Source organism: Pogona vitticeps, chromosome 4, assembly GCF_051106095.1.
Source record: "Pogona vitticeps strain Pit_001003342236 chromosome 4, PviZW2.1, whole genome shotgun sequence".
NCBI lineage: Eukaryota > Metazoa > Chordata > Lepidosauria > Squamata > Agamidae > Pogona > Pogona vitticeps.
The window spans coordinates 97672206-97694217 of NC_135786.1; the positions used below are offsets into that span (position 1 = coordinate 97672206).

A 22012-nucleotide genomic window follows, 5' to 3' on the forward strand; every position below is an offset into this window, starting at 1 on the left:
CTGTCATCCTTCTCTTCAGTGAATAGTTAGCTCCTTAGGAAAGAGTAGGCATCAAGGGATGAGTGACCAGTTACTGCATCGCCCAAAACACAAAAGTATACAGATTTGCACAACATTCCCAAATCTAAAATACTCACATGTACTTGCACACACCAGCAGACCTCTGCCTACTTTTCTTCTTGTTCTTCAACTTTAAGCCTGGATGTGGACTGCACAGCCCTTCAGATAGAAAGCATCTTTAAACAGAGAAGTATCCACTGTAGAAGTAGGATACTTGGGCACCTTTACCATGGACATAATTTTGTAAGGTGGCAGCTTATGACATTATCACACAGAGGCATTTTATGGGGAGACATTCCTACCGTGTTTCCCCAAAAATAAGGCAGGGTCTTATAATAATTTGTGCTCCAAAATGCATTAGGGCTTATTTTAAGGGGATGTTTTAATTTTTTTATGTACAACAATCTACATTTACTAAATACAGTCTTGTCATCTTCTTCTGGTTGCTGCACAATGCCGCACAATGGTGGAGGGTGGGGTTTCACTCAACTGGGGCTTATTTTTGGGGTAGGGCTTATACTACAAGCATCCCGAAAAATCATACTATGGCTTATTTTCAGGTTAGGTCTTGTTTTCAGGGAAATAGAGTACCTAAAACTGAGGGCAAAAACAAAACAGAACAAAACAAAATAAAAAAACCGCCAACACTTCCATGAATGTTCCAAACACCAAATCAAGACCTTATAGAGCAACAGGGAAGACATTTCCTGGTGGAGTGAAACAGAGGATCATGACTTCCTGAATGGCTGGGGAACATTTGCATAGAATCCTGCTACATTTCTTCTGTGGCTTCTTCACTCAAGAGTGTGGTGGAAAGTGGGGTTTAAACTCCTGTATGGCCAGCGATGTCATCCGATACGGTGAGGCTTGGAGCAGCATGTTTTCTCCCCTTCCCTTCCCCTCTCTGATTATTCTAAGCTATGCTGCTGCCCTCTGGTATATGGCTGGGCTGGAAATAAGATTCAACTGCCGGTCTGGTAGAGTTCTCCAAATGGAATGAGGGCAAAAGCATCACGTTGGCAAGAAAATGCCTTGGATAAATTCGGACCACATTGAAGGCTGCCCATTCTAGGGTTAACAAATAAGCATTTTATTATTATTATATCTCACTCCATGCACCGCTTTTATTCCTATTGCTTCTTCCACAACGCAGCAATTGTATTTAGTTTCAATACAACTTAATTATTGTAACGTCTTGCACATGAATACTTGTGTAACTTTATGTATCTGAATGTATCTGTATCTGTATTAGAAACTGCTTTTACTGTAGACTGACCCTGACTTAGATCTCTTCTGACTCTTGCCACAATCACACCAGGGTGCTAACTTTACAAACACACCCTTGCATATCAAAACACATAGTGCCTCAATGGCCTTCTTTACAAACACACCCTTGCATATCAAAACACATAGTGCCTCAATGGCCTTCCATCTGCTAGCTGAGAGATATCGCCCCAAGGAACAGAACACAGTACTTTCACTTCCCAAAACAACAGGCCTGCTCAGAGGGCAATTAAGGAGATAATTGGCACCCTTGGTATGCGTAGGGAGGAAGCTAAGGCACTTCCATCTTGACACCAAGGGAAAAGCTGTTACTTGAAGGCCAACATATACAATGCAACAATAAACAAAACGACAGAGATAAAACGAATATCTGGGTACTGTCAAATCAGACACATAGTCGCCATCTGAGTAATTCATAACCTTAAGGCCAAGGGGGCATGCGTATCATATGCACATTCAGGTGTAGCCAATAAGTCAGACCCACAGAACATTTAGGGCCAATGGGCATAGAGATCCAAAGTTTCGGGTTCAGGACACCAATCAGAATCTAACTGTTTATGGCCCTTTGTGTGTATCCCTATAAAACATCCATGCACCCGTGTTTCGGGGCTCTTCTCTGCTTTTAAGAGATTGGGCCCTAGCTGTGTAATTTAATAAATAATTGGCATTCTATACAGCTGGTTGTCTCGTGTCTTAGTCTGCTGCCTCTGCCGGAGAATCAACCCGATTTTCAGGGTTAACAACATGAAAAAGGAAACAGTAAGAAAGGCTATGCTGGAAGATTTGGCCGGCCACTCTTGGAAGCAAAACATTGAATGCAGAGATAAGAATGTTTGGATGGCCATTCCCAGAATTTAGCTGTAGGATTCTGGGAACCATACTCAGGGAAAAAAAAGAAACTCTTCCCTGTTTCTAATGGAAATAGATGGTCTGCTCTGGCAAAGCATTTCTTCTGTTCTTAGAAGGCATAGGCAGGCTGGGATTAGGCACATTTCATGCAGAAGCAATAGACTTCAGCTATCTAGGGAAATTAATTAGGCCTTCTTTTTACATTCATTTAAAAAACAATGCCCTACAGGCCTTACCCAGAAGTAGAGGATATGTACTGTTCTATCAGACTTTCTGAAGGTCTTTAGAGAAATGCACATAATAAAATGCTTGATTCTGAGAAAGGAAAGATTAAGCTGAATGCCTGATTTTCTGAGCTCTCACAAATACAAGGTTGTGTTGTTTTAGTTCAGGTGGGAAAAGGATCTTCTTATCTCGCCTCATTAACAGAATAGGTTCTTTGTTGTTTTGTCCAAAAAAGGTGTTTTGTCCAACTCATCCCATGTGACAACTGGAGGATGGGAAATGTCAGGTGAAAACACTTTACTGCCTGCTTTGCAGCTATTACAAGTACCAGTAAGACATGAATGCAAGTAAAAAAAGAAAAGAAATATATGCTTTTGAACATAAATATTTTTTTTCAACACCTGATTTCAATTTGGCAACACCCACAATAGAAACAGAAGAAGAATATTTGGTTCTTTCTATCTCTCTTTTAGTTTCCCTCTCCTTTCATACTACAGTAATATGATATAATTGGGGACGGGATATTCAGATTTCTTGGAGCAAAATCCCCGTAATTCTCCCTTCTGGGCTTTCTACGTACCTAGCAAACAGACAGATGCCTGAATGTGGCTCACCTGCGAGAAAGGCTTTAACTGGAAGGCTTTGCTAGGCCTAGCTCCACCTAGCCTCCTGTTGAGAAAGAAAACTACAGTACCAGCAAGCACAAGGGCAGGAAAAGGAAGCTGTGAAAGAGTCTATAAGTTTAGCAAAGCCTCCCAGGTGAGCCACATTTAGTTGTCTGTCAGGTATCTGTGTGTCAGGTTGACATATTCTGTTTAAGTAGAATTTCTGTGTTTCTGCTGGAAGTGACCTAATTTAGCCCACAAGATAGTGTTGTTTATGGACATTTGTATTCTTTATTATCCAGGAGGTAACTGGGGTACTGACCATGCAATGATTTCTCAAACCATGCATCCCTTCACTGTGGCACTTTCATTGATGTAGGTTGGTTGTCACTTGCAAATTGAAATAGTGTTTGCCCTTTATCGTTTTCTACTATCACCTGATGAATTGGAACTGTGCTTCTAGAGATTAGTATCAAAGGTTGACTATCTGATCCTGAAGCTGAGGCTCCAGTACTTTGGCCATCTTCATGAGAAGAGAAGACTCCTTGGAAAAGACCTTGATGTTGGGAAAGTGTGAAGGCAAGAGGAGAAGGGGACAACAGCGGATGAGATGGTTGGACAGTGTCATCGAAGCTACCAACATGAATGTGACCCAACTCCAGGAAGGCAGTGGAAGACAGGAGGGCCGGGCATGCTCTGGTCCATGGGGTCACGAAGAGCTGGACATGACTAAATTACTAAATAACAACAACAACACAGCATGGAGCAAGGAGTTGCTTTTCACCCTGGGGTGGAGCAACACCTAAACAAATCCTCCACATGCAGTCAGTGCATTTTATCCCCTGTTCAATTTGTACACAGATCATATACAGAAAGCCAGACTAGATTCAGATTAAGGAAGAGTTAAAATTGGCGGAAGAAACATCAATGCAATTTAAGATATGCAGATAGCACCATCTTCCTGGCAGAAAGAGATTACAGGTAGCTAGTAATTTGGCTACAAGTTACTCCCAGCTCTGGTCAGAGGTGAGGTGAATAACAGCCCTTCTCCTCCTCCTCATTCTTATTATGCAAATGTGATGAAAAAGGCTAAATCCTGTTACAAGAGACCTGTTGGATGGCAAGGCTATGAGAGTTAATGCAGAAATCTCTCAAAGAGGAGATTGCTTTATACCAAGTGTTGACAAGGGTTTGGCTTGCATATAGGCATACATATGCATGCCTTCATTCCAACAGACCCCTAGATAGAAAACCCCTATACTGCTTGTAATTATAATTACATTTCAAGAAGGGCTTATTACTTGTGTCCTAGAGATAGCTGTCCTGGAAAGAAAGACCCATTTTCACTGTGGCAAGTGACCCGGCCAAATTGATTTCAACTTCCTTCCTGGGTTCTCCGGGGAATTCATGCAGTGACCTCCTAGGCCTTCCATACTCATTACTCTTAACAGATTGCTTTGTATAATACAAATTAAGCTGTCCCATAAGCCTGATTCGAAAGGAACACTATTTCAGTTCTGCCTGGGAGACAACGAATAAGAGATGAATGTGGAAGGCTCAAGTATGTGATTAATTAAGCCATGCTTTATGTTACTGAGGAAGACCCACAAATGACTTAGGATAGACTTCAGCATATAGTAAGATTAATGCATATGGACAAATGAGCAAGGGCTTTTTTTTTTAAATGATTCTATATCATACTAAATGATCCTCCCCCCACCTCAAAGATAAGGACAACAAATCATTTTTTGACATTCAGCAGTACCCTTTAAAACTGTCATATTTCTATACTCCTGGGACACCCTTAAGTTTATGTTCTGTGATATGTTCAATATTTTGACAAGGGAAGATAAAAAAGAAGGATTAGCTACTCTCCATCAGCTACTCTTTCAAGCAGATTTATAGATAATGCCTTTTTACCTCTCTCAGCTAGCTTTGCACAATCTCCTGCAACCGGGTCTTTCAGTCTCATCAGTGCTTCCAGAAGGCTATGGGTTAGTTTGTCAAAAATTGTTCAGTCCTCACAATGCCCCGAAAGCCCTAGAGTAGGGATATATTTTTTTTAAAAGGAAATAAGTTCACCTGCTGCTGCAGCTTCTTTTTTAAGTTGGCACTACCTAATTATTTCTCATCATGATAGTGAGGGCAATATCATGTAAACCTACTATGGGGAAATCATGATGGAGTTATATGGGTGGGAATTAAGCCATTCCCTGCTTAAGAGAAGTCCAACTGCAATGGAGCAAACCACAAACCCTTCCCCCATGTATGTTCTGTCCTTCATCTAAAGCACTGTTTCTCAACCGTGGAGGTCATGATCCCCAAGGGGGACATAAACTGTTTTCTGGGGGTTTGTGGGACACATATGTGTCACAGTACATGTCAAATAATTCTGTCCTTGATTTTTTTAGAGCAGGATATTAAAGTTACTGTGTATGTGTATGCATGGATGCAAAAACAAACACACACCCTTCTACAGCAGGTACAAGTTTCTGAGGAGGATCCTCTCTGTGTGAAGGTCTGCCCTTTCCCTGGGTACTGCAATGTCCTTCCACCCCTGGCCCATCTTTGAAGCCCTTTGCCTTCTCTTCACCCTATCTTTAACCTTCCCCAGCCTGTTCCCTCCCCAGTTTTGAAGAATGGAATTAGTGGTGAGGAATCAGTGGCAGAAACAGTAGGAAGGTGTGCAGCAGCAGATTTAAGGTGTTGCCATATTGGGGACCAGCAATGATGACCTATTTATGAAAATATGGTGGTGGGGTCGCAGGTTACTTGGCTATTGTAAAAGGTTGTGCTTTTAAAAAGGTTGGGAACCACTGATCTAAAGGCTGCAAGGTGGAAAAATGAGATTAGAACAACCCTGGAAATTGTAAAAGGGAAATGAAAACAAGTGATATGCAATTGAGGGTGCCATGACATTGTCATTTATCCTGGATTTTATGTTGGAGTTGTCATGGTTAAAATTGAAGTACTGTATCAGCGACTACATGACATAAAGTGAAGTGCAAGGAAACCCAGCCTTTTTCCCCCCATAGGTATTCTTTGTATGTATTTTGATTCACTACTAGCAGTATTTCTGAAGCTAGTTCGCTTGCACTGCATATAGCATACATAATTGCCTCTATCACTGCAGAGAGTGAGTGGGATGGTTTCTGAGGGCACCTTGACAGTTTCAGCATGGACTTTGTTCTGCTCTGCACTAGGCTGACCATTGTCATTTCAAATCAGTGCTGTATCACCTGCCTAACATTAAAAAAAAAAAAACCCAAAAACAACAACACTGTTCCCCAACCAAGTTGAAGGTGACAAGAGCATGAGAGAGGCATGGCAGAGTGACAAAGTGATTGTTTCACTCAATCCCTTTGGAGATGGCCACACTGCTCACCAAGAAGAGATGGCACAAACAGACCAAGTGGCAGTGAAACACACATCTCACGAGCCTTGCTCTCAGAGTAACCTAAGAGCCATTAGAATTATTTCCCAGTGTAGCTGTAACCTAGAATTGTAGAATCATGAAGTTGGAAGTGGCCTAGAAGGCCATGGAGTCCAACCCCCTGCTCAGTGCAGGAACACATATCAAAGGATCTCAGTCAGGTGGTTGTCTCTTGAATGCCTCCAGTGTTGGAACACTCATCACTTCTCAAGGTAATTGGTTCTGTTGCCGTATTGCTCTAACAGGAAGTTTTTTCCTGATATTCAACCAAAATTTGGCTTCCTGTAACAAGCCCATTGTTGCATGTCCTAAACTCTGGGATAATTAAGAACAGATCCTACCCCTCCTCTGTATGACAGCCTTTCTAGTACTTGAAAAGTGCTATCATATCTCCCTTCTTTTCTCAAGGCTAAACATGCCCAATTCTTTCAGGGCTTGGTTTCCAACCCCCTGGGTCATCCTTGTTACCCACCTTTGAACTTGTTCCAATTTGTTGACATTATTCTTGAAGTGTGGTGTCCAGAACTGGACACAGAACTCAAGGTGAGGCCTATTCAGTGCTGAATAGAGGGGAACTAGTATCTCATGGGATTTAGATATTTCTGTTAAGACAACCTAAAATAGCATTTGCCTTTTTTGTAGCCACATCACACTGTTGACTCATATTCGGCTTGCGATCTACAATGACTCCCTGACTCACTCCATGTTATATTTGGCTTCAGAGTAAAATAGATAAGTCAGGGATAGATGACACTCTAGCATTAGGGGAAAATGTTTCATAACATTGTAGCAATTGGGACAACCGACTTCTAGAAAAACAGCAAAGATATTGTAGAAAAAGGGTTTTGGAAACTAGCTACGAGTCTAAAAATGGTGACAGTATAGCCTCTCCCGCTCAATATTTATACTTATTAAGGAATAGAAGGACTGAAGACATCAGAAGCTGCTATATACTGAGCAAGACTATTGATTTTCCTTGTTAAGTATTGTTATGCAACTACTTTTCCTACTACGGCACCCTTTGGATATGCTCGCGGATTTAACCAGCAGCTGCAAGCTATGAAGCAAAGTAGGAGAAGGCTAGAGTGCAAGCGGAGATGAAACCCAAGGGATTATAATTGTAAAGCTATCAGGATCGCAACTAACCTTTACCTTACCAGGGTGAGGGCTCCCAGTCGAGCTTACTTCGCTGTACGGATAAGTGAAGCTTCAAATCAGCAGGTGGAACTTTTCCGTATAGTCCATGATCTATCAAGAATTGGTCTAAGTGATAGGCCTCCTACTAGTATTCTGTCAGTACTTAATTTATTGTTATCCTTCATGGATTGCTGCCTTGTCGTGTTGAAGGGGCTTGAGTAATTCAGAGAAGCGATGGGCTATGCCGTGCAGGGACACCCAAGACAGACAGGTCATAGTGGAGAGTTCTGACTAAACACGACCCACCTGGAGCAGGAACTGGCAAGCCAATCCAGTATCTTTGCCAAGAAAATTCCATGGACAGAAACAAAAGGCTAAAAGATATGACGCTGGAAGATGAGCCCCTCAGGTCAGAAGGCGTCCAACATGCTACTGAGGAAGAACGGAGGACAAGTACAAGTAGCTCCAGAGCCAATGAAGTAGTTGAACCAAAGCCAAAAGGACACTCAGCTGCAGACAAGCCTGGAAATGAAATGAAAATCTGATGCTACAAAGAAAACTACTGCACAGGAACCTGGAATGTAAGATCTGTGAACCTTGGGAAGCTGGGTTTGGTCAAACAGAAGATGGCAAGAATAAACACTGACATCCTGGGCATCAGTGAACTAAAATGGATGGGAAGGGGTGAATTCAATTCAGACAATTATCATATCTACTGTTGTGGGCAAGAATCCCATAGAAGAAATGAAGTAGCCCTCATGGTCAAGAACAGAGTGGGAAAAGCTGTACTGGGATACAATCTCAAAAATAATAGAATGATTTCAATACAAATCCAAGGCAGTCCTTTCAACATCACAGTAATCCAAGTTTATGCACCAACCACCCATACTGAAGAGGCTGAAACTGACCGATTCTATGAAGACTTATAACACCTTCTAGAACTGATTATGCTCAAAATCCTACAAGGTAGCCTTCAGCTGTATGTGGACCGAGAACTCCCAGAAGTACAAGCTGGATTTCGAAGGGGCAGAGGAGCTAGAGAACAAATTGCTAACATGCGCTGGATTATGGAGGAAGCCAGAGAGTTCCAGAAAAACATCTACTTCTGCTTCATTGACTACACAAAAGCCTTTGACTGTGTCGACCACAACAAACTATGGCAAGTTCTTAAAGAAATGGGAGTGCCTGACCACCTTATCTGCCTCCTGAGAAATCTATATGTGGGACAGGAAGCAACAGTTAGAACTGCATATGGAACAACTAATTGGTTCAAAATTGGGAAAGGAGTACGACAAAGCTGTATATTGTCTCCCTGCTTATTTAACTTATATGCAGAATACATAATGCAAAAGGCTGGACTGGAGGAATCCCAAACCGGAATTAAGATTGCCGGAAGAAATATCAACAATCTCAGATATGCAGATGATACCACTCTGATGGCAGAAAGTGAGGAGAAATTAAAGGACCTCATAATGAGGGTGAAAGAGGAGAATGCCAAAAATGGTCTGAAGCTCAACATAAAAAAACAAACAAACTAAGATCATGGTCACTGGTCGCATCACCTCCTGGGAAATAGAAGGGGAAGATATGGAGGCAGTGACAGATTTTACTTTCTTGGGCTCCATGATCACTGCAGATGGGAGACAGCAGCCACGAAATTAAAAGACGCCTGCTTCTTGAGAGGAAACCGATGACAAACCTCGACAGCATCTTAAAAAGCAGAGACATCACCTTGCCGACAAAGGTCCGCATAGTCAAAGCTACAATTTTTCCAGTAGTGATGTATGGAAGTGAGAGCTGGACCATAAAGAAGGCTGACCGTCGAAGAATTGATGCTTTTGTATTGTGGTGCTGGAGGAGACTCTTGAGAGTCCCCTGGACTGCAAAGAGATCAAACCTATCAATTCTGATGGAAATCAACCCTGAGTGCTCACTGGAAGGACAGATCCTGAAGTTGAGGCTCCAATACTTTGGTCATCTCATGAGAAGAGAAGACTTCTTGGGAAAAAAAACTGATGTTGGGAAAGTGTGAGGGCAAGAGAAGAAAGGGATGACAGAGGATGAGATGGTTGGACAGTGTCATCGAAGCTACCAACATGAATTTGACCCAACTCTAGGAAGCAGAGGAAGACAGGAGGGCCTGGCGTGCTCTGGTTCATCGGATCACGAAGAGTCTTGACATGAGTTAATGACTAAACAATAACAAAATGGTTTAAATGTTGTTATTTATTTTATTTCATTTTATTATTCTTGCATGTTGTTAACTGCCCAGAGTAGACTTTGGTCTAGATGGGTGTGATATAAATTAAATACATAGAAATAAAACTAAATAGATTACAACTACTATCCCTCAGCACATGTGTATTGTTCAGCACAATTGGAAGGCACTGGGTTGAGAAAGGTTGGTCTACACTGGCCAGCAACAGCACTTCAGGCAGGAATCTTTGTCTTTCTTAGCCTGACTTAGAGAGATGCTGTTGTTTTTTTAGTGGTAGATTGTGAAAGGAATATAAGGCATGCTTGGCAGGGTCACACAAATTAGCTTGGGACATGGTGCCCACCAATGAACTTGACTGTAAGCAAACATGTGTTCCATATTCAAGGTTCTGATGATCACCTACAAAACCCTTCACAGTTTGGGGCCATGTTATGTCGGAGAATCTTTTCCCTATGTCATCTAACAACACTACCAGGTCTATCCAAGCAGTGCTCCTCTGGGTGGTCACCCCAAGGGAGGCCAGGAAATCATCTACCAGAACTAGGGCCTCCTTCATGGTGGCACTAACACAATGGAAGCAACTCCCAGCTGTGCCTGCCTCCCACCTTTCCAATATTCAAAAGGAGCCTGAAAACATTTATTTTTCAGAGAGGCCTTTTTCAGCTACCCATCTTGATTTTTCATATGCCTTATGTTCGGCTTGTAAGTTAAAATTTACACATCTTGAGTTTATGTCATTGATTATATGTTTTTATTTTAACTTGATGTGGTTTGTTTTATTTTGCTGTAAACCACTCAGAATAGTGCATGCACTACTGAAGCAGTATATAAATAAAACAATCACAGAAAGGTTATTATGCACAGTTAGAAAGAATGCAAAACGTAGACCCACAGAGCTTATTTAGACAGCTACACACATCCAGCATCCACATGAACCTCCTCTCTGCCGAGTTCAGACAGGAGTCAGAGCCTGTATGCAGTATCCTTAGCTATATACAGGCTATTGTGCTTGAGTGAAGAACGCCTTTGTCTTTTTAAACCAAAACCTTCCCTGGGCAGACATCAGAATAAAGCCTCCGTCTGTAACAATATGTCTAAGTTTATGCTGTGTCCTTGGTAACACACAGAGTTTTGTTTTTATGACTAAATTACTATCTGCAAAACATTGCAGCTGGCATGATAGGGATAATTTATAATGCTCCTGGTGCCATTTTTCCATCTTTGTTTAATGCGCCATATAACAGACAGGCATTAATCCAGTCTTATAAGAATATAAATGTAGTGTGCATTAATGGCTTGATATTAACAATAACAAATGGCAGACTTAATGCTTGCCCACATTAAGAAGTTTGTTGTTGTTGTTTAGTTGTTCTTGTTCAACTGGAGATGATTTAACTAGCAGCTAGGATGACAAAACACTGAGTCTTCATGACAGTGTGGAAGGGAAATGTATGCAAAAGAACATATTCGTTAACTTCATTCCTTCTTACTATGATGCCTCAGTTTTCATTGGACTAGTCCAGTCCTGGGTGGGATGTGTGGACAGGCTGTCTTCAGCTTTCTAGAGGCAACCACACATAGAGCACCTTACAGTAACCCAGTAACTAGGGTGTGTTTTACCGTGGCCAGATCAGCCCTCTCAAGAAATGGGTGCAGCTGGTGCACTAGTTTTAAAGGTGCAAAGGCACCTCCGAAACCTGGGTATCTGGTCTCTGAGATGAATCCAGCAGCCCCTGCAAGCTGCGCAGCTGTAGCTCCAGAGGAAATGCAACCTCATCCAGCAGAGGCTGCAACCCTATTCCTTGATCTGCTTCTTGAATGAACAGGAGCACCTCTGTCTTGTCTGGATTAAGCTCCTGTTTATTCATCCTCATCCAGCCCATTACTGGTACCAGACACTGATTTAGAACTGAAATAGCTTCCTTGGATTTAGATGGAAAGGAGAGAGTGTGTGTTGGGTGTCATCGGCATACTGGTGATGCTGAACCACAAAACTCCAGACAACCTCTTCCAGTGGTTTCATGTAGATGTTGAGTAGTATAGGGGGCAAAACAGATTCCCTGAGGGACACCACAGGGTGGTGTTGAACAGAAGTCCCCCAGCACTACCCACTGGGTTCTTTCCTCCAGGAATGTAAAACAATGCCCCCAAGTCCCATCCCAGAAGGATACCTTGGTCGATGGTATCAAAAGCCACTGAGAGGTCCAGCAGAACCAACAGGGACACACTCCCCATCTAGTTCCCAGTACAGGTTGTCCATCAAGGTGACCAAAGCAATCTCTGTCCCATAACCAGGACTGAAACCAGTTTGAAATGGCTCTAGATTAGCAATGGCGAACCTATGACATATATGCCACAGCTGGCACACAGAACCCTCTCTGTGGGCATGCAAGCCATAAGTCGCCACCAAGAAATATTTACCTGTCCTCCGATCCCAGATTTCGGCACTCCCCTCTGTTGGTGCAGTGGTCCAGCAGAAGGGTGCAATGTCGGTCATTACTGGTCTAGCTCGATGGGGGATTGGAGGACCGGTAAGTATTTCTCTGTTAATATTGCCGGGGGGGGGGGAACCGCAAACATTTAACCCTTGCAGTACAGGGGCATTTCCCCCCCCCCTAAACTAAAACCTCAGTATTTAGGTTTAATTGGAATGTTGGCACTTTGAAATGAATAAGTTGGTTTTGTGTTGCAGTTTAGGCACTCAGGCTCAAAATGTTTTGCCATCACTGCTCAAGATAATCCATCTCATACAGAAACCCTTGGAGCTGAGGAACTACAACCTGCTCCAGCATCTTGCCCAAGAATAGATATTAGAGACTGGATGGTAATTATCCAGTACTGTGGGGCCCACGGAGGGTCTTTTCAATACTGCCTCCTTTAAACATGCTGGGATGCTACCCTGCTGCAAGGAGGCATTCACTACCCCTTGGACCCACTCAGCCAGTCCCTCTCTGTCAGCTTTTACAAACCAGGAAGGACAAGGGTCCAGGGGGCAAATGGTAGCCTTCACCTCTCCAAGGGTCCTGTCTAGATCATGAGGCTGCAAAAACTGAAACTTATCCAGCTACACTGGACAAGCAGGAGCCATAGTTAAATCTACAGGACCTGTATTAACTACAGCATCCAAGTCAGAGCAGATTCGAGCAATTTTGCCTGCTGTGCAAATTTTTCACATAGAGCTGAGTGGTCAACACTATCTTCCTGTGGGCCATGATGTAAGAGGCCCTTGACCACTTGGAAGAGCTCTGTTGGGTGAGCCTGTGCAGATGCACTGCCATGGAATAGGACTTCCAATGTGCTCTTAGCCTGTGTTCAGTTGGATTCACTCTTGAATTTTCTGCCATCGTCACTCTCGTAGTCTCCATTCCATTTGTTTCATCACCACCAGTTTCCCAGTAAACCATGGGGCTAGTTTGGCTCTACCTCATGGGAGATGATGCTTAGAAATGATTGTGTCAACCGCCCTGGCCATTTCTCCATTCCAGAGGTCAACGAAGACTTCAGCAGAATTGCCTGCCAAGGCAACAGGAAACTCCCAAAGAGCCATCAGAAAATCGTTTGGATCCATTAGCCTCCTGGGGTGGACCATCTTAATTGGTCCCTCATTCCTGCAGAGGCTCCGAGTTCCAGTGACTAAAGCCCACCAGATGATGGTCTGTCCATTACAACAGAACAACAGAGAATTCCTCCATACCCAGATCGCCAACATCTACCCCAGTACAGAAATCCAGGTCTTAAGTGGACCCTGCAGCATAGGTGGGGGCAGAAACCATTTGAGACATACTGATGGAGGACATGAAGTCCTGAGCCACTCCTGAAAAACTGCCTTGGCATGGGTGTTGAAGCCTCCCAGTACAACATGCCGAGGAGACTACAACATCACCCTCGAGAGCAGTTCAGTGAGTTCAGGCAGGGAGACTGTTGAACAGGGGGTGGGCAGTACGTCAACAGAATCCCTGTTCTGTCCTGGGCTCCCACTTTCAAATACAAACATTCAGACCCAGCAAACTGAGGGATGTGGCACCTGTTGAGAGCGATAGAATCATGATAAACCACTGCAACTCCACCTCCCCACCCCATCCCAGTCTTGCTTGCTGCTGCACAGAGAACCCAGGTGGACAAAGCTGGGTGAGATTGACACCCTCAGTCTCATCCAACCAACTCTCTCTTATACAAGCCATATCATTGACTGTATGGCTGTTGTTTTTTTCCATTTACCAATCTGGCATTCAGCACCAGCAATTTCAACCCAGGGGGATTGTCACCATGGCTATCCAAGCTAAGTTTGGGGATAGCTTAGGGGCAACCAATATCTCTTTCCCCCCACTTCTCTCTCACATGGTGGTGTTAGTTGTGTCCCCCACCATACCTCTCCCTGCCCTGAACAACTTGTGCCTGTAAATCACACATATATTATTCACATAGCTCCGTGGCCCATACTGAATGAACAAGATGGCCAATGTACAATAGTTGACTTGAGAGGCATAGTGTATATAGGGTCTGCCCAGGGGATCCTTAAAAACCTTTGAATATTAGCCCTCTTCTACAAAATGCTTCTTGTAGGCAAAATGTTCATTGAACTTCACAACCTACCTTTTACAAACACCAGATATTCAAGGTATTAGGGGGAATGTGTGGTCCCTCCAGATGATGGGATACAGTTTCCATTACTTTTGATCACTGACCATGTTGGTCAGAGCTCATCTCCCATCCCTGCCTCAAGCCTTCTATAATTCCACATTTGAAGGTATAATATGGACACATTATGTTCATTAGACAACTTGTAGCCCTCCAAATGTTACTGAACTGCAATTCCCACGATCCTTTATCATTAGCTTTGCTGTCTTAGTCTAACAGAAGCTACTGTCCAACCCCTCTTGGAAAGCCACTTATTGCTCATGCCTGATTTAGACCAGTGGTTCTCAAACTGGGGTCCCCAGATGTTCTTGGACTGCAATTCCTGAAGCCTTCACCACTTGCCATGCCAGACAGGATTTCTGGCAGTTGCAGTCCAAGATCATCTGGGGACTTAAGTTTGAGAACCACTGATTTAGACCACATCCTCAAAGTCATTTGTCTCCTCCCAGGCTCGTTTGATGATAGTTAGCATCTCTAGTGGTCAGCTGTTGCATCTGTGGGAGTTCCCCGCATGATTTCAAACACTGATTTCCCAAAACTCCCAAACATATAGGAAGTACCCATAGATTTAAAGACTTCCCAAAGCAGCAGTTAAGACTTCAGAGACGGGTGGAATACCACACAGCCCCATGTATCCATGTTGCCTGCCACAGTGAGTAACACTCAAATGGGGTTCGAATGAGGTTTATATTTGTTATGTGATCTTCTGCACTTGTCTTCTTTTGCCCTTCCCCAAACGGCTCACCTGTTTTCTTTTCTTCTCTCCTGCTATTAAGGATTAAAAACTGGCACTGTGCCACATGGTGCATGGTAAAGTGAAACTTAATGGAGCTCTGCAATTGAGGTAATTCACATGGATTAGAAATAACACACTGAAGCACTGCAATTTCAAGAAAAATCAAAGCTAAAATACTCCATGCAGAGTTCAGGGCATGCTAATTCAAACTTCTAAAAGATCTTGGGAAATAGCTTGATACACTGAAATGAAACACATTACAGGTCAGAGCCAAGAAATAAGAGATTGAAGACAGGAGGGACATCTATAATTCCCCGTGTGTTTTTTTAAAAATAGTGGTATATTTCTACTAGAATAAAATTTTAAGTTGCTAAAGTGTGAAGTCTCAAGATCAAATCAACTAATGAGAATTTCATATTATGCTGGTACCCCGCTGCATAGAAACTGAATTCCTGCCAAAGACAGATCAGCTGTTCTCAAACCTAAACCTCCAGTTTGTGTTCTATCATTTAGGGTCCTTAGGGTTGGTTGTAAGAAGTAAGTGTGTGTGTTTGTCTGTGTAAAATGCACTGTGCTCCAATTTGTAAGCAGCTATGCCCAGTCCAGAGTCATAGCGCCTGACAATCATATGGTCTGATCTTGTGTGCACTTTTCCATTCTCCAAAGAGGACTCGGGGGACTAAGTGTTATGTCTGAAATCCTGTTCAGCACCGTCAGAGTGAAAAGCTCTGTTGGCCTTGTAACACCGGATGGCCCTGTTTGCTGTTGCATAAGTAGAGGCTCCCATTTAGCAGGCAGGGCTTCTACTTACAAAAGAAGGTTCTTGATTGAGAAACAAAAATGTCACATTTGACTACTGATGCCACAGTACATTACATCCAATGACTCCCAACCTTAGGTCCCCAGATATTCTTGGACTACAACTCTCAGAAATCCTGGCCAGTGCAGCTAGTGGCGAAGGCTTCCGGGGGGGGGGCAAGTTTGGGAACCACTGCATTACATGAACAGTTTGACTAAGGAGGATCCAGGCCATACATTTCCAGGTTGATCACCAGAATCTATCCCAGTGTCAGGCTTGGTTCAGTGCTCAAAAGTCATCATGATCTTCATGTTTCTAGTCCTTCACAACATTGGGGATGTTCAACCTATTTACCATAAGGGAGTAATTATGCTTGCAAGTCATATCCACTATGTCATACCACCATATCTGCTCCACACAGTTGAAGATCCATGTGTGTACAAGTGCTCCATCAGAGTGAGAGCTCTCACGAAAGTCACATACAGATTAGAAAGTACTACATCCTGTTCAGTTCATCAAGCCAATACCCTAAAAGCCTTGTAAATCTTACCAGAGATTGCCTATTGTGAAAAGACATGTTTCATTTTAATACAGCACCTTGACACGTGGCAAAAAATAGTGCCTTTTAACTCTGCATGCTGAAATAGCCATATGGATAGGAATGTACTTCACAAGCAGTGATGCCTGAAGATTTCAAGCAATTTTTAAAGTAACTTTTAAAATGTTCATGCCACAGTCATTTACATGAGCTGCTCCCATGCTGTTCTTTCTCATCTGTCATTCACACAAACAGCTTGAGAGCTGGCAAATGCAGATGAGGTGTGGGTAGTGGTCATGTGTCCACTGCTCGTAGCCTTTCCCTAGGTCATACCCATGGTGGTCACACATGCAATATTGGTGAGAAACGGGCTCTGTGCAAGTCCTAATGTATAACCCCACTGCCCTTTTTCTCACTGTTGCCACCTGCACAGGTTCAAGGTGAGGGACTACTCAAGCCAATGGCATTGAAGGAACGTAGAGAGTAGCTTTTCTCAGGCTGGCCCCACTATTAGACAAAGTGAAGTTGCTGCCTCATTTACGAGAAGAGCAGCAGTTTGTTTAGCTGCTCTTTTGTTTAGCTGGTCATGTGTGTGTGTGTGTGTGTTTTCTTCCCCCTCTCTCCCAGGAACGTCATGAGGAGCCTGGGAGAATATCTGCCTCATGTAACAGGCTTGAGTGTGTGTGTAGGACTAACAAAGGCATTTTATTCCCTCAGGTGGATCAGCAAATAACATTATCTTACGCAACCATATCAAGAAGCACAGTACCAACATGGGGCAAGATATTTTTGCACATAAAGCAGGGAATCCTATAAGCATGTATTCTCATCCCTAGCTGAGAAATAACAAATTAGATAATGAATAATTTTCTGCCCTTTCATGAGCATGCAATTTGAGGCCTGAGGCAGCCTTCTTCCTCTGCCAGCCTCAGATATGGGGTGTTCTCTCTCAGGAAGCAAAACATCTCGGGTCAGCTCTGGACATTTCCATTTATTCCCTCCAAGAACAAGCCTTCATCAGACATTCGTATGTGAGAAAGCATCTGTGACTAGAGAATGAAGTGTGAGTATCATACACAGATAACCATGGAAAAGGCATTATAAATGTTACTTTTTTGGGGAGGAAATTATGTATTTAACATTTAAATATTATTAATTATAATTATTAAGGCAACCATTGGTCCCCATGTAGGTTAGTTATATTTAATATATAAATTTTATTATACATAATTATACGATTTAATTGCACAGAGTATTAGAAAGGTTATAAAAGGTGCAGAAATCTATTGAAACAACTGTTTTATATTGAAATATATATCCAGTTATTATGGGGATTTGAATGATAAACACAGGGCCAGCCCAAGACATTTTTCTGCCAGAGGTGAAGAACAACATGGCACCCCTTCTCCCCAGTTCATATAGAGAATGCTGCCTGACCTGCAGGCACTAGAATAGAATCCTTCCCTGTCCCTGAGAAGAACAGACTAATTTAGAGGGTCCAAGTTAGGCTATGTGGCACATAACTCTTTTCCCGAAAAGAGGAAAATAGCACAGAGGAGAGGAAGAACAGTCAGAGGACTAACTTTGCTGATCTTCAAAATTTGCCACCTGTTGATAGTTGTATCAACTTTCTCATAGTCCGGCCAGTCCTGCATGATCTCCTAGGAAGATCCAACAGTATCTTTCTAGATGTCCCTTTTGAACATACAGAGGATTCTGCCTAATATTTTCCACAATCACAATCACAATGCTGTGGAATAATATCACTGAAGCCAGTAGATTTTGCACGAACTCCATCCAGTTTCCTCAGCCAGTTCACAGGATTGCTATACTGATAAAATATTATCTCATACAAATAAGGCATCCTTCCTGAAGATTAACAGGTGGACTTATTCCCTGGGGAAGGGAAGGGGGAAAAATTCAAAGCTTGCAAGTATGACCACCTTGGAGCAAGCCATCAAAGCAGGCAGGTGTTTGTCAGAATTTGTTGATTTTATTCCATCAAGAAGGGCTTGCTGTAATGAAATATTTATGTGCCGTTTTTATTTCAGTGATGATGAATGGGGCATAAACAGCAACACGGTCATCTCCAAATCTCCCAGGCAGAAAAGCAACATGAGCCCATAATTTCCCTGTGCGCTGTTTGCATACGAAGCCACCTGGCAAAAGCCTTGTGAATCCTTGAACTAAAATAAATAAATAAATGTGGACCCTTGCCAGCCATCTGACAAAACTCTTGCAAATCCAAGTAAGTAAGTAAGTAAGTAAGTAAGTAAGTAAGTAAGTAAGTAAGTAAGTAAGTAAGTAAGTAAGTAAGTAAGTAAGTAAGTAAGTAAGTAAGTAAGTAAGTAAGTAAGTAAGTAAATGTGGACCCCCAGGAAGGAGCCCTCTGAGTACTGGAACAGGGCGAGCAGTGTCAGTGAGATCCAGTAGAAAACCAAATGCATAGAGCTTTTTTTTTTAAAGGCCAGTGTTGAGCAGAATGTTGAGCTGGAATTGAAGAGATGCAGGTTCAAATGCCCATGAGCTGTGATGCTTATTGGTTGACCTTGGGCCAATCACATTCTCTCACCTGGCCTACTTCACAGGGTTGGTAAGAGGGCAGGAGAGGAGCAGGAGCATCCTTTACACTGCCCTGAGCTAACGAGGGGAAAGGCGAAACATAAATGCAACTAATAAAACAAAATAGTAAAATTATATCTTCCCTTGCTCTCTCACACAAGCCCCAAAGCAAACCCAGTTTCTCAAGGCAAGCAATACCAGGCTGCTATATTTATATGGCATAGGTTACAAATGGAATTGGAGAAGAAAAAGCATCTTCCCTCGTTTTGTTGAGCTCCCATTTGTTCTGATATTCCTGACAGTGAGCCTCTGGAAGTGGACTGGGGAAGCAGTGCCCTTCATGTCAGACAGTAAAATGCTTGGGGCTAGCTGTACCTTTTCTGTTAAAGAGACAGCAAATACAACTGGACTCTTTGAGTAAGGCTTTCTTTCTTAAAACGGCCTAGATTTCTTGGGCCTTGTGGCTTAGAAGAGTTGACATTGCTCTAGGGCAGTCTTGATTTTGCTTTCGTGGTTCATATGACAGCTTTTCCATGGGCCTTTTTGTAACACTTCTCTCAAGCCTGCGCGGGTGCTATTACTACATGTGGTGGCAGCTCTGCAGTTCACAAGCTGGACAGAGGCTTCTACACACATTATAGTACCCTGTAAACTGATAAACAAAACTGCAGGCAGCAGGGGTCCTGTAACAACTCCCTCCATCATTCTCACTGATATCATTTCTCCTTCTCTCTCAGTTTCTTGGAAGGGAAAAAAAAGATTCCAGCGGAAGAATTCTGACTGAAGCTTCCTCATTACTTTGTGATGTGTTTTTTAAGATCGTAATAAAAGTGTTATTGTGGCAAGTTTTTTTTAAAATTGACGGGACCAGACGGCAGTGATTCTGGCAAGCCTTTCCCCTGTACAACTGAAAGTGTGAATCTAAATATAAATTTAACCTATTAATTTAGTAACTGAATGTGGGAGTTCAAAATTCCCCAAGAATTCTCCACTACTAACTTTCTAAATTTCCATAACTTACAGATGTGTAGTAGTGACTGATGATGATGTCCATGTCAGGGCATGAATATGTTTCAAAATAACGCTTGCTAAAGCCAGCAGATCAGGCAAAATCAAAAAGAAAAAGAAAAAAATAAAGCAAAAGAAGACAAAAACATGTGGCACCTTAAAGACTAACATATTTTAATGTGAGGTTTCGTGGGCACACCCACTTCGTTAGACATATGGAAACAAACATAAATCAGCAGGTCGTACTTCCACGTGAACATGCATAGAGTGTAAGATAGCAATATTCAAACATTCTCCTCCACAAGTACAGGGAATTCACAGAGGAAGAAGTAGGATCACACCCCTAGCCCCACCTTGATCACTCAATCACTGCTAGGATGGAAAGGGTCTCTGTGTGGGCCCCACATAAGGAAAAGTCCTTATTTTTAAAAGTTAGCTATTGAATATATGTATTTGAAATAAATTGTTGTAGTCTCATTGGGAGTTTCTGGGAAGTTCAATGGAAATTTTTCTTTTCTTCATCAGAAGATAAATATAGCCTTGTAACACTGCAGCATGAATAAATAAAAGAGGTAAAATAGTTCAGTCTCTCACTTCCCCTCGGGCTGATTGCTCTTTTAAGAACACATCCATTTGTGATACAAATTGATCATAGTACAGCTCACCAGCTGCTCCACTGCATTTGTGCTGTAGTGCTGAAAAGAGAGAAAACCTGGACATCATAGAGGAAGTAACAATGCTTGTTTAATTTGACTTCATCATGCAAGATGGTTCATGAAATGGGGTTTTTGCTAATTGTGGAAGCATATCCATTCAATGGAAGCCTTGATTTCTCAAATGAATAGCAGCTTGGTGTGTGTGTGTGTGCACGCGCGTGTGCATTTGGAATGACAGATCTGTGACCCATGAGTACATATGTGCTGGGAAATTATAAATATTGTATCTTCAGAAGGGAGTATGTTTCTGTAACCACCATTGAGATATAGTTCTCTGTGTGTTTGAAATAAAGTTGATTGGATGGTCTGTTTTGTTTTTTTGGACTATAGTTCCCAGAATCTTCTAGTCAGCATGGGCAGTGGGTTGTAGGATTCTGGGAACTGTAGTCCAAAAATGAAACTTTTTTAAGCTCTATAAGAAAAAGCTGGAACAGGCAGATGTCATTATGTGAGATTTTGAATGTAAATAATAATAATAATAATAATAATAATAATAATAATAATAATAATAATAATAATAATAATAATAATAATAATAATAATAATAATAATAATAATAATAATAATAATAATAATAATAATAATAATAATAATAATAATAATAATAATAATAAAGGGGGTGGAGAAAAAGCAGCCCTGAAAATGTACATTGCCCTTTAAAAGTAAAGTTTTAACAGCTGTATACCCAAACTCACTGCAAAACAATCTACCAGTTCTCTCCAGCTGAGTCTAGAAGCAAGCTCACCATAATATAGCTTTGGAAAGAATCTCTTTCATGCCTGATAGGCAAACATATTTACATATGATTCAATGTCCAATCAAATAAGAGAATTGAAAGGGTATGAAATAATTGGTTTATATTTTGTAAAATGTTGCAATGTGTTAACATGACCAGCTGATGGTATTTGCCGATCCAATCATTTGCTCAACTCCTAATTTACTTCTTCAGTAATTTAGGCCCAGGGCATCTTGCTGCCTTAGGAAATGCAAACTACTGTTAGTTAAAATAATGATACTTATTATCATGGTGGCAGCATGTCACATTATGATTTACAGGAGTTGTATTTTGTTACCCCAGGAAATGCAATAGAAATTTCCATTATAAATTTTATATTGAGCTCCAATAAGTTACTATACTGTCAAAAGCCAGTTGTTTACAGTTGAAGAGAAATGTAAACATGGGATTGAAATACAAATATAGGGA

At 42.0% G+C, this 22012-nt stretch overlaps 1 protein-coding gene and 2 long non-coding RNA genes across 4 annotated transcripts in view; 1 reads left to right on the plus strand and 2 right to left on the minus strand.

The window, feature by feature from the left end:
• LOC144588654 (uncharacterized) overlaps positions 1-22012 on the minus strand; it is a 364336-nt gene that overhangs the window by 221151 nt on the left and 121173 nt on the right. The window lies entirely within an intron of this gene.
• Positions 1-22012, minus strand: part of OLFM3 (olfactomedin 3) — a 219924-nt gene that overhangs the window by 152119 nt on the left and 45793 nt on the right. The window lies entirely within an intron of this gene.
• Positions 2150-21100, plus strand: LOC110076524 (uncharacterized). 2 transcript variants are annotated; one of them, XR_012085977.2, is made up of 4 exons: positions 2150-3177; positions 17476-17585; positions 18574-18770; positions 19822-21100. It is a non-coding gene; the product is annotated as an uncharacterized LOC110076524 (long non-coding RNA). The 2 variants fall into 2 exon arrangements; XR_013544303.1 differs by having other exon boundaries at positions 18574-21100.